We start from the raw sequence: 12396 nt of genomic DNA on the forward strand, positions 1-12396 counted from the left end.
AGCTAACATCTGTTGCCAATCTTCCTCTATTTTTTTTCTCCCCAAAGCCCCAGTATACAGTTGTATATCCTAGTTGTAAGTCCTTCTTGTTATTCTATGTGGGATGCTGCCATAGCACGGCCTGATGAGCGGTATGTAGGTCCCCACTCAGGAGCCAGTCTGGCGAACCCCCACCGCTGAAGGGGAGCACACGAACTTAACCACTTGGCCATGGGGCTGACCCCAGTTCCTAATCTTAAATGCTCTTTATGTTGACAATCCTCGTTAACCAGGTTGTCACTGATCTTCATATAAGTTGTGTTTTTCTTTATTCCTCAAATCAATTTTTAAGTTCCTATTTAAAAATTTGCTCATTCTCATTATTTTCTTTTTCAATGTTGCTGCATTTGCATGTTTCATATTTTCTTGGATATCCCGATTCTTTTCCTTGTCTTCATGATTTAGACCATCAGAACTTTTACTATGAGATAACAAAAGACTTTTTGAGATTTTTAAACTTCTTTCATTCTTCTTTGCTTTGGTTTAATTTTTTTTCTTCAACTAGAATACTTCCTGACAATCATATTTGAATTTTGGTGGGATCAATAACTCTGAAAAAAAGAAACAAAATTAATCTAAAATTACTGGAAATGCATATTTTTAAACTGCCACTACATTGTACTGAGCTACATAACTGTGTAATCAAATTACTTTAATGCTACACGCACTGACTTATGGATGCATATGGGTAGGAGTTTTGTCACTGGAACTAGTATTTCATCAGGTCATTTCACTGAGTCAGTAGCAGTTTGCATTCTGTTTAGGTTGTGACAGCCAGCCTTCTTCAGTTTATGATACAGCAGACATGCTAAGATATAATCTGACATGTTGGAAAGCACAAAATGTGCGCCTTTACAGACAGTTACACTAACCGCTTAGCCCTTCAATCTGTGGAGTCTGACACTAATTTTGGGTAGTTAGCGTAAGAATACTGAATTGTAGAGCATCCAGTTGATGTGAGAGAATTGCAGAATTGCCTGGTGTCAGGAAGACCTCAGAGTAGGAATGATCCCGTCTCCCAAGGGCTAGACACACAGAATTACTTTATAATATTTTATTAAAACAAAAAAGCCTTTGAATAAAAAATAGATCTAAGATGAAAATAGGCTCAACAATCGTGGACAGTAAAGGAGAAGCTAGGAGGAAGAAACGAAAGTAAGACACAGTTTTACCTTTCATACCTGGTCCTCAGCCTCACGCCCCGTCTGCTGTTCTCAGGATCTGATGATCCACCCAATTCTTCACCAAATTGTCATGGAAAATAAGATGACTGAGTCAGAGGCCTGGCCTGTGGCTCAGTGGCTAAGTTTGTGCACTCCGCTTCGGCGGCCCAGGGTTTCACCAGTTCAGATCCTGGGCACGGACACGGCACCGCTCATCAGGCCATGTTGAGGCGGCATCCCACATGCCACAACTAGGAGGACCCACAACTAAAAATACACAACTATCGACTGGGGGGATTTGTGGATAAAAAGCAAAAAGTAAAAAGATTGCAAGTTGTTAGCTCAGGTGCCAATCATAAAAAAAAAAAAAAAGACATTCAGATTTCACAGCGGGACTTTGTCAATTACAAGGATACAAGAATGAGAGAGAAACATATGAGTTCAATGTGACTCCCTACCAAACCTTAGCTCCTTAACTGGACTCGCTAGGTGTGCAATTTATAGTCAAAAAGAAGTTAAGGGATTTTCTTTAGGTACATTAAGCCATAAAGCAAACCGATTCTGGCACGTAGTGCTAACTTATGATACGTTAGCAAACTTGGAGAGTTATGTAAAAGAGTACTGGTAGTGCATTTTAAAAGGGACTACAGTATGTCTGCTCAAGGAAAGTAAAACACAAGGATTTTATCAGTTCAGTGAGCTTGTAACTACACACGTGACTAGGTAGTTTGGACTATTGTGGAGACTGATTTTTTTCTTCCTGAGAAAAGAGGAGAGGTTGAGTCATAGAATGAACAAGATTTTATGCAAAAGAGAGCTACATTTTTTTTTTTCTGAGGAAGACTGGCCCTGAGCTAACATCTGTGTGCATCTTCCTCTACTTTTATACTTGGGATGCCTGCCACAGCATAGCTTGACAAGCGGTGCATATGTTCGCACCTGGGATCTGAACAGGCGGACCCCAGGCCTCTGAAGCAGAACGTGCAAACTTGCTTGGTTATGGGTTTATAATAAGACCATTGGGCTAGCAGAAGACTAAATGATGTCACTTTGATTGATCAAGTTTAAGGATATTTCATTGGTTGATATAGCCTCCTTTTTTCCACCCTGTTGCATCCATACCAGGTTCCTTGCTGTTCTTATATGCACCAGACATGCTCCTCCCTCAGGGCTTTGTACTATCAGTTCCCTCTCCCTGGATCATTCTTCCTTGCGGTATCTGCCTATATTAGTCAGCTTGGGATGCTATAACAAAGTACCATAGACTGGGTGGATAAACAACATTTGGAGGCTAAGTCCAAGATCGGGTGCCAGCAAATTTGGTGTCTCGTGAGAGCTCTCTTCCTGATATTCAGACCGCCACCTTCTCACACAGAGGAGAGCAAGGGCTCTCCTCTTCTTCTTATAAGAGATTAATCCCAGCATAGGGCCCCACGCTCATGACCTCATCTAAACCTAACTACCTCCTAAAAGCCCCACCTCCAAATACCATCGTATTGACGATTAGGACTTCAACACCTGAATTTGGGGGGAATACAAATATTCAGTCCATATCACAATTTCTAAGCAGGTTCTAATTGCTCCAAGTGAGCCTCTTGCCTGCTTCTTCATCACTTCCTCTTCTTGTCCCCCTTTTTATATGATCTTACCCTTGTTTATCTCTTCCTAACTCTAGAAGGCAAATGGGTAAAGACCAGCAGGAAGCAGATTGAAAGCTTAGAGCTAGTGGAAGAAAAGGGGAAAGTACCTCAGTTCCTTTCTCCCTTGGTATCTTCAATTTTTAATTCTGTGAGTTTCAAGAACACTTTACTCGAAATTACCAGAAGTAAACTCATATGGCTTGCCCAATGAGCTGTGTCAGGAATTTTTAATGGGAAGTGCTATCTCTTGTGAATTTCACCGGGTCATTGATATATAGTTTAATAATATCTTCTAAGGATTCCAACTTTAAAGCAGGGAACTGCTTCTTAAAGAAATTTGTTTTGCTGTACTTTAATGTGTATTAATAGATTTTTATTGAAATTATAGTAAATAAAGTTAATTATAAGGATGAAATAATTTACACCAGGTATTGTACACTTATTATAAAATATACATTTAGAATGATTTTATGCCATCAGTTACTGTTTAGTCAGGTTTTAAAATTTGATATCTGCTCAGTAAGTCTAGAAACCTAAATCCAACATAATTCATTTACATAACCTACCTTTCATTGCAATTCTTGTTTTAAAGAATAAAGCAAACCCAAAACTGCGTTTTGTTCTAAATGTAGAGTATGAATTATGACATTCTCTGTATAAATATCTCTGTTTATAGAATTCTGTGTCATTAATCATGATGCTCTTTGGTTAAATCAGTTATAGAATTATCATTTTACCACATTCTTCTATCAGTACCTTGGCTTATAGAGCTATGTGCCATTAATCATCCCACTGTTAGGTAAAATTTGCTTCTTATCAAGGAAGACTCATACTTGAATCAAAGAGAGTACCAAAAAACTTCCGCTTGACAAAAGCAGAAAATAACCTCTTCAATGTAAGGCTTGTTCTTTACAGCAAACGGGGAGTAGAGAGTGACGATCCATAACCCAAACAAATAATAGTTTTAAGAAAAACAAGCACAGGAGTACAGCTTGGAAAAACAAAAAGTTCCATCATTATGATTAACCAGACAATGTACATTTCAACGAGGTTAACATTCTTTCTCCTATTTCTATGCGTATTTTATCCAACAGAAGGGAATTGTATAAAGCTCTAGTTGCCGATGAACAGGCTTACACTGACACGTATAATGCTGTTCAGCTTGGAAAGGGAAAAGGATACTCTTAAGTTCACCAGCTGATGACTCACTGTGAGTCAAAACTGTTACTAACTCCTGGGTGATTTACTTGAGAAGTGTATTTCTAGTAGGACTTGCATTTCTTGGGCTCTAGCCTAGCTGGATTGTGAAGACTGAGGTTAGTTCATACAGTGCTCCGTGGCTTCCGCCTTGCTCTCTTGGATTGCTTGTGCTGAGGGAAGCCAGCCACTAGGCAGCATGGATACTCAAGCAGCCCTCTGGAAAGATCTATGTGGAGAGAAACTGAGGCTTGCTGCTAAAAGCTGGCACCAATTTAAAATCCATGTGAAAGAGCCACCTTGGAAGCAGACCCTCCAGCCCCAGCCAAGCCTTCAGATGACTGTAGCCCTGGTAGACATCTTGACTGCAATCGCATGAAAGACCTTGAGCCAGAATTGCTGCCCAGCCAAGCAGCTCCCAAATTCCTGACATAGAAACTGTGAGAGAGAAGAAATGTTTATTGGTGTTTTAAGTCACTAAGCTTTAATTTGTTGTGAAACAATAGATAAATAATGCATATTGCATTCACTATTAAGACAGTAAAGAGGTAGGCAGAGCAATAACAGTAAATCTGGAACATTCAATATTCAAAGCACAAGTGCTACTATGACAGTGACCCAGATCCATGGCACAGGGTCAGAGTACATTAGCCTCAAGAAACTCTGAGAAAGAAATGCCTAAATACGTCTTATGCAAAATGTTGTGCTTTGACCGAAGTACCAGAAGGAGGGACAATACAGATGAGAGGTTAGTAGCCTCATTTATGGAGAGAGAAGAAATCGATGACACTGAATTAGTTGTAACCATAAGAACTTTTCTAATATGTGTCTAGTATAAATACAAATCCAAATTATTCCTCTTGCTTTTGCAGATGGAAATTTAATGTGATTTCCGTGAGTCATGTTCCTATTTGTACTGACCTCTAGTCTTGAATTTGGGCTTTTTATTTCCCAAAAGGTTATTTTTAGCCATTGTAAAATAGGAACTATTTTAAAGTTATGATTTCTTGATCTATAAATTTAAAAAATTTACAATAATTCTAAAAGTGTCTTCAATTATTTTTATTCCTGCTGTGTTTATAAAATATAAATATTTACAAAAACAATAATTTCATTTTGCATTTTAAATTTAAAGAAAATTACATTTAACATTCTTCAAAGGCTGTTACTTTCTGAACTTGCTAAATAGATTGCAGACTTCAGAAAATCAACTGGGTTTTTAGATACTCTTTCTTTTCTTCCTCCTTCAAACTTGACCTTACGAAAGCCTACTCCTCACTTAGCTGTTAAGAGATAACAAATAAACCAGTTCATGAAATACACTCATTTCTGACAACTCTCAAGGAATAGCCATTTTTATAAAGAATAATACATTCAGTGGTGGCTTGTTGTGAAGAAACTACTTTTAGAAGGAGAGCCAACCTGCAAGAACTCAGTCCTGGGCATGAGGGTCAGCATGGAATTAGTATGTGGCTAGAAGAAGACATGTAGACCAATTGGGCTTTGGAGTAACGAACGAGTGACACAGCGTGGTATTAATTCAAGTCAAACGGATTTTCATTCTTGTCTACCTCCACAGACTGGCACTTCAGGAAATTATATTCTTTGTACACCTAAAAATACTGTGGAATATAAACTAACTTTCTTTATTGTTTTTCTTTCTTTCTTTCTTTCTTTCTTTCTTTCTTTCTTTCTTTCTGTTACCTCTCTTCACCTTAACATGAAAATTTGCTGTTTGGTTTCTGTCAAGAAATATTTAAAAGACTTCTAAGACATATTTGGAGTTTCCTGGTACCATTAATTGAGTGCTTCCCACATGGTAGGTATTGCCCTAAGCCCTTCATCTAATGTAGCCAAGCATGTACTGTTACTCTCAGTTAACAGCTAGGGAAGATAGGTGCTTGGAAGAGAGAGCAGACAAATAACTTGCCAATGCCTCTCTGACAGCATGAGGGAGAACTGAGATTGGCCCCCAGGTCTGCCCAGCTCCACCGTCTGTGATTTAATTACTACACTATGTATTGGGGGAAAATATAGCTAACATTACTATAGTGCTTACAAATGTCAGGCCTTCTTCTGAGAACTTCTAAGAACAAAATTTATCTCTAATATTGCCATAACATTAAAATCAGTAAACTATGTCTAATCAACAACTTTGAATAAGAATCAGTCTTTGGAGACATTTCAATATTTTAATAATCCAAAAGCAGCCTTTCAAAATTACATTATATTTTAACTCATTTAAAACAATTGCAAAGATGAGCTTTCAAAACTTGTAGTTTTTACTGCACACACAAATAAAATGTTGTCAAAATTAATCTTTTTAATTTTCACTTGTCTAAGGGTAACCACTTTTAAAGATCTTTGTTCTAACAGGAATAGGTAATGAGAACATAAATTAATTCAAACAAATTTTTGAGAAAATGGAAATTAAATGGTTAATAGCTGATGATGTTTTTGTAGACTGTAAGGAGACAAAAAGGAAATTATGACTAATTCAGCTGTGAATGAAATGAACTAAAGACAAGGTGTGCATTTGTCCAAATCTGGGCTAAAAGTCAAGTTTGAAGATACACGGAAATTCCATTTTCCTGTTGATGAACCAAGTAATTAATAATCTTGATCTTCAAATAGATAGGTTTCCACTCATAATTTATTTCTTCAGTTGAAAATATATGCATAGCTTAAAGTAAATTTTTTCCTAAGAATAACACCTTAATGGAAAAGCACTACTTATTCAGCATTTATCATCATCAAATTGCATTTATTGACATAGCTATCTCTAAGAGCTTACAATGACGATGGATAACACTCATGCTTACTACTGAGAAAAGAATGTATGATTGCCTAATTCTAAAAACCAACTTGGGTATGAGTATGCGTTTTTAACGTAGACAGGAAAAGGAAGATGGGGGAGAAAAGAGAGACAGTTTCTATTAGAAGTAAGTTTCTATAAGTGGTGAGATCTTAAGAGAAATTAAAGGATTTTCTTAAATAATTCAATGAAGCTTGATTTTAAAGGTCTGAGCTTTAAAGGAATGAGAGGAAGGAGACATTTGAACAAATAACTCAAAACACATAGGTCACCACCAACTCTTTTTCTATTAGATTATACTACATGGTTTTAAAGTAGAAAGTATTGCGAACAGGAGAGAGAAAGAAAACAATTCCTCCCAAGCAGAAAAGTTAGTTGGGAGCACTTATAAGGGAAAATAATGTCTTATATTTGATATGTCAGCAGAAAAATATCCAAAATGCTAAATCAAAAACCAGAGCTAGGAAGCCAGAGAGATTATACATGACTGTTGGAATTTGACACTAAGAAAGGCTCACAGTCAGTGTTCTCCATAAGGTAGAAGAGAAAGCCAAAGTTAAGTAGTAATTGTTGTAACTAATGACTGGGGAGGAAACAATTTTTTCAATATTCTATATGTCTTTAAATTATGCTCTAAATCTTTTTTCCTTGGCAAATCATAGGAAACACTAAAAATAGGAAACAATCATGTGATTAGAACTAAATCTCAACACATTTGTCATATCATAAATGAGATAGAATGCATTAACCTGTTAGATTGGCTGTAAAATAATAACCAACCAAATGCACGAGACATTTAAAATAACATGACTCAAGGAAGACTGCAAGTAAAAAAGCAAACAGATGCTAATGATATGGAAAAGAAGTGAGGCATGCAATATGAATATCAGGCAATTAGTAAGTCAAAGACAAAGACATTAAAGAAAAAAATGAATACTTTAAAATAATACAGAATGCAGTCTACAATAAATATCTCTCGAGGATCTTTATGCACCAAATCACAGCTTCAAAATTTAAAAAGCAAAGCTGTAGGAAATACAAGTACACATAGAAAAACAATAACAACAATACCTAGCTGAGCACATGCTAGATTAAGTAGATAGAAGAATAAGTAAGCATATGAAGGCCCTAAGCAACAATATTGTACAACTTATAGGTGGATATTGAATTTAATATTCTCAAAACAAAAACAATTTTTCAAAAGTTTCTTTAAGCATTTACAAAAATTCACCATACATTAAACCACAAAAATTCAATAAAAAATACAGAAACAACACAGAACACATTATCTGATCAAAAGGTAGTAAAATTAGAAGTCAGCAAAAATAGAAAACAACCACCACATAACATCCTCACAACCAGCTCAAAATTCAAAACTCTCTAGTTAAACAATTTTGGGAGTGAAAGGATATCAAAACCAAAATCTTATAATATTTGCAACATACAGTAATGACAATGAAAAAATAAAGCAATCCTTAAAAGGAAATGTTAGCCTTATGCACAGACAGTACTACACAGAATGAATGAAAATAAACGTGTTAATCTCAAGAGTTTGAAAAGGCACAATCAAATAAAATGGAAAAGAAAGAATTTTTTCAGTAAGAATTTTTTGGTTGAAACCTATAGATAGTAGGTCTGATAAATTTAGGCAGTTAATGAATTTATCAGAGGAACCTTAGGTAGCTCACCAACCCTCTGGCAGGACCCATGAATCAGGCATAGAAGCTTCACAGCTAAGAACAACATAAAAAAATCACAGCACTGAATTGAACATACAGTCACGACTGCGAAGTGTGGAAACTGCAGCTCTGTACATCGCAGGCACTGGATGTGGACACCACTACCCTCATCAGAATGGATTCCTCATGGTGCCGGCTTCAACATTAGTTTCTGTTTCCTGATTCTGTCCGTTGTGAGTCCATCTGATTGGCAGAGCTGAGATCACATGTTGTAAGGAAATCTGGGAAAGCAATCATCCCTCTGGCTTTTATTCCCGTAAGATAAAGAATTCCCCCAACATGGGCAGTGCATTCGAGGACAGATCAAAAATATGACAAACATCACCACAGTCCACTGCATTAGCTGCCCAACATTACACACTCTTTTTCCAAATCTGAACTTCTAAAAACGACATCGATAATAACAAACTAACATAATGCAACAATTAGACTTTCCCCTCATATAAGTGAAAACAGGTTCACCCTCGAATTAAAGAGAGACCATGTAAAATCTTTTAAACTACTACATCTAAACCAGCAGAGCCAGAGGGTTGGAAATCAAATATTTGGGAAGTGGGTCACTCCCACTTGAATTGCATTCCAGGACTCATATATTCTGCGCATTGGAGAAGCAGCACCAGATGAAGGTCCCTGGTCTAGTGCACACAGAATATCCTATAAGACAGTATATCAAATCTGAATCTTCAATTGGCCATTCTCCCAATCCTTAGGGACAGATTCTTTTACAATTGTTGTATGGTAAGACTTGTGAATCCTATGAACATTATTTCGTTGCTTGACTTATTTCACTTTAGAATGAATTATTGAATCAGATGCAATGACTATAATTAGGTATTTAGTCAATCTGTAGTTGGTGGTATTGGCAGAAGTATGGTGGCAGGGAAAATGAATCAAAACTGACTTTATTCCCTAAGGAAAAAATCATTGCCCCTTCTAATTTGGAAGATTTCCAACATATTCACTCTATCACAAGCTGACTGGGCTTCACAGGCTAAAAGCTGGTTGCTGCCGCTGTCAAATTTGGCACATAGTAGTGGCAGTACCAACTCAATCTTGTTGAGGAAAAGTTCTTATTGTTGAGTCCAAGCAAAATCTCTGTCCGTGCCACAATGCCCGATGAGCAAGCCTTGGGACTGAATATAAAACGTAACTGATTGACATCCACAGAATTGGGCATCTTGCTCATCTGGTTATGGAGAGCTTCTTTTGCTGTGGACGTCTTTTTGCGAATATTCATATGAGACACAAATATTCTCACATTTTAGATCTATTATCCCAATCCCCTTGTTACCAATCTTTCAATCTGACTTTTTCCAAGTCCCATATCATTTGGTGAAACAATGAACCGTATCCATGAATTGGTATATCTAGTTCCCTACCTCCAGTTATCCCACTCCACAATTTTTATAATTAGCGTTGCTTCCATTCTGTTCAGTCTCCACAACCACAGCCCATGCTAATGTTTCACCTTCCATCTGACTTTACCACAGGAGAAAGTCTCAGTAATCATGATGATACTCCATGACAGGTGTTATCACCACCCGTCTTACCACCCTCTGACCAGCTAATAACCAATTACAAAGTTCTACTTTAAGGACAGGCTCTTCAGGGTTACTTCTGGTACTAATTGTCTTAGCCTGGGTTTCCCAGAAAGCAGAGCCTATGGCGTAGATGGAATTATACTATTAGGTAAAAAAATCCAAGGGAACGGAAGTAAGAGAAAAAAGGTGTGAGGGAAGGAGGGAGAGCCAATAGGAGGATGAGTTTTTGACTTGGTCACTGTGTGTTCTCAAGAAGTCTATAAATTGCATTTCCAAATAATCACTTGGTGGTTTGGGAGATGGAAAAATCCACTGGTTGCCATCCTTCAGTGGTCAAAGATTTTCCCTGTGGGGTGTTAAGTGCTCTGCAGGGTGCGCTTGCATAGGCATGATCACAGAACAGAAGCAGGAAATAAGAGGCATGAAGCATGGGCTGGAGGTAAGAATTACACGATATAGGCAAAACAGAAGAAGCACGCACATTGTGTGTAAAGGATGCAAGGCACCGATTTTGTTGTACCTTAGGGAGGTCAGTCAGAGCTCAGGCAGCTTGGAACAAGAAACAAGTGATGCCAGAGGCTCTGAAGTAGTTCATAAACTGTGTCTGATACACAAAAACTCTAAAATATCTGTAACGTCTTGATGTTCAAATCTTGGTAACATTATTCCATCAATACAGTGAGCCAGCATAATATCTAGTAAGACTTGAATTGAGATAATCAATGTCCCTACGAATTACATGTGGCATGGAGCCGAAGCAAGATAGTGAAGGTGCACTGCTATCCCTTCTAGAAGAACCCTAACTTCTAACGTTCTTGCTTGAGATATAGAAAAAAGCATTTCACAGATCAATAGCTGCACGCCAGGTACTGGGAGACGACTGACTTTCTCCAGTAGATAGACCACACCTGAAACAACAGTAGCAACTTGTTACCACCTTGTAATTAAACTTAGGCAATTCTGCTTTCACTCTTCCAAATGAATTTGTCTTAGGCTAAATAGCAAAGTGAAAAGAATGACAATCACTAAGCCTCCCACTGTTCCATAATAAATAATTCTGGAAGTATTACTCTGTGCCAGGTTATTTTTTGAGTAGTTGGGATAGGCAGTGAACAAAATAGGCAAAATTCCTACCTTCGTGGAATTTATATTCTTGTGAGAATAAAGAAAAAAATCAAAATAAATAAATGAAATATATATACATAAATTTCATATATATTCATATATATAGATATATATGAAAGAAAGAATTTGCTCAGGGGAGGGGTTGGGGAGGAGGTTGAAATTTTAAATAGGGTGGCTACAGAAAATCTCACTGAGAAGCATGTAATCTGACTGACATCCACAGAGTTGGAGGTGAGGAAGCAAGTTATGCATATATCTGGAGAAACAACAGGCAGAAATAGTAGACTCATGATAGGTGTGTTTAAGGAACAGTAAAGAGGACTTCGTGATTATAGTATAATGTGTGAGGTGAGAAGGCACAAGAAAATGACAATGGAAGGGTAACAGGACAGATCATTTTGGACATTGTGGGCCATTGTAAAGACTTTGGCTTTTATTGTCATTGAAATGCTAAACCATTGGAGGGTTTTAAGCAGAGGAGAAAAATCACTTGCCTTATCTTTTAAAAAGAAAGATAACTCTGCCAGTCATATAGAGAATGGACTGCACAGAGGAAGAGTGGGGGGAAGCAGAGAGGCCTGTCAGCACTCTTACAGTCACACAGAGACGATGGTAAATTTTTCCAGAGTGAACCAGAACAACATCTTTCCATTTTTAATGATAGTATTAATCTGTCTGATATTTCTGAAGTGTAGTATCATTTTTGAGAATCGGATAGTTTGTGGCGGGGAGAGAGAAAGTGGTTTCCATTTGACCCTTCCTATCGTTGTTCCAAAGTGGGGATTCTCCCAGTTGCTCAGTAGATCTGTTTTAATATTACATTAAGGAATAGGGGAAGTTATCACAGATTGAGTTCAGACGAGCCCTGGGCCCACTGTAAGGTGAAGTCAGTTGAAAACTCTACTAATTACATGAATTGTGTAAGTACTTATTTTTAATTTGTGGACCATAGAATTCTCTGTAGCCAGAGATTAACAATTAGTTGAGAGAAGTGTACAATAGTCCCAGAAAAGTTAGGTGTATTCCCTTAAATGCCTCTTTGGGGAAAGTTAGAAAGAAAATTGATGGCAATGACTTATAATGATGCAGGGTCCCTTCTCAAGTGTACCAATCTGTTCTTCATTAAAGGGATTCTAA

At 37.4% G+C, this 12396-nt stretch overlaps 1 protein-coding gene across 3 annotated transcripts in view; it reads right to left on the reverse strand.

The window, feature by feature from the left end:
• Positions 1-8759, reverse strand: part of TSPAN12 (tetraspanin 12) — a 111870-nt gene extending 103111 nt beyond the window's left edge. Inside the window, exon 1 of one of the 3 annotated variants that reach the window (XM_070616399.1) lies at positions 8631-8759. The gene's annotated coding sequence lies outside the window, so the exon portion shown is untranslated. The remainder of the gene's footprint in view (positions 1-8630) is intronic. The other 2 variants (XM_070616397.1, XM_070616398.1) reach the window with 2 other exon arrangements.
• Positions 8760-12396: the final 3637 nt, after the last annotated feature.

The sequence above is a fragment of the Equus przewalskii genome, chromosome 4 (genome assembly GCF_037783145.1).
Source record: "Equus przewalskii isolate Varuska chromosome 4, EquPr2, whole genome shotgun sequence".
Taxonomy (NCBI): domain Eukaryota; kingdom Metazoa; phylum Chordata; class Mammalia; order Perissodactyla; family Equidae; genus Equus; species Equus przewalskii.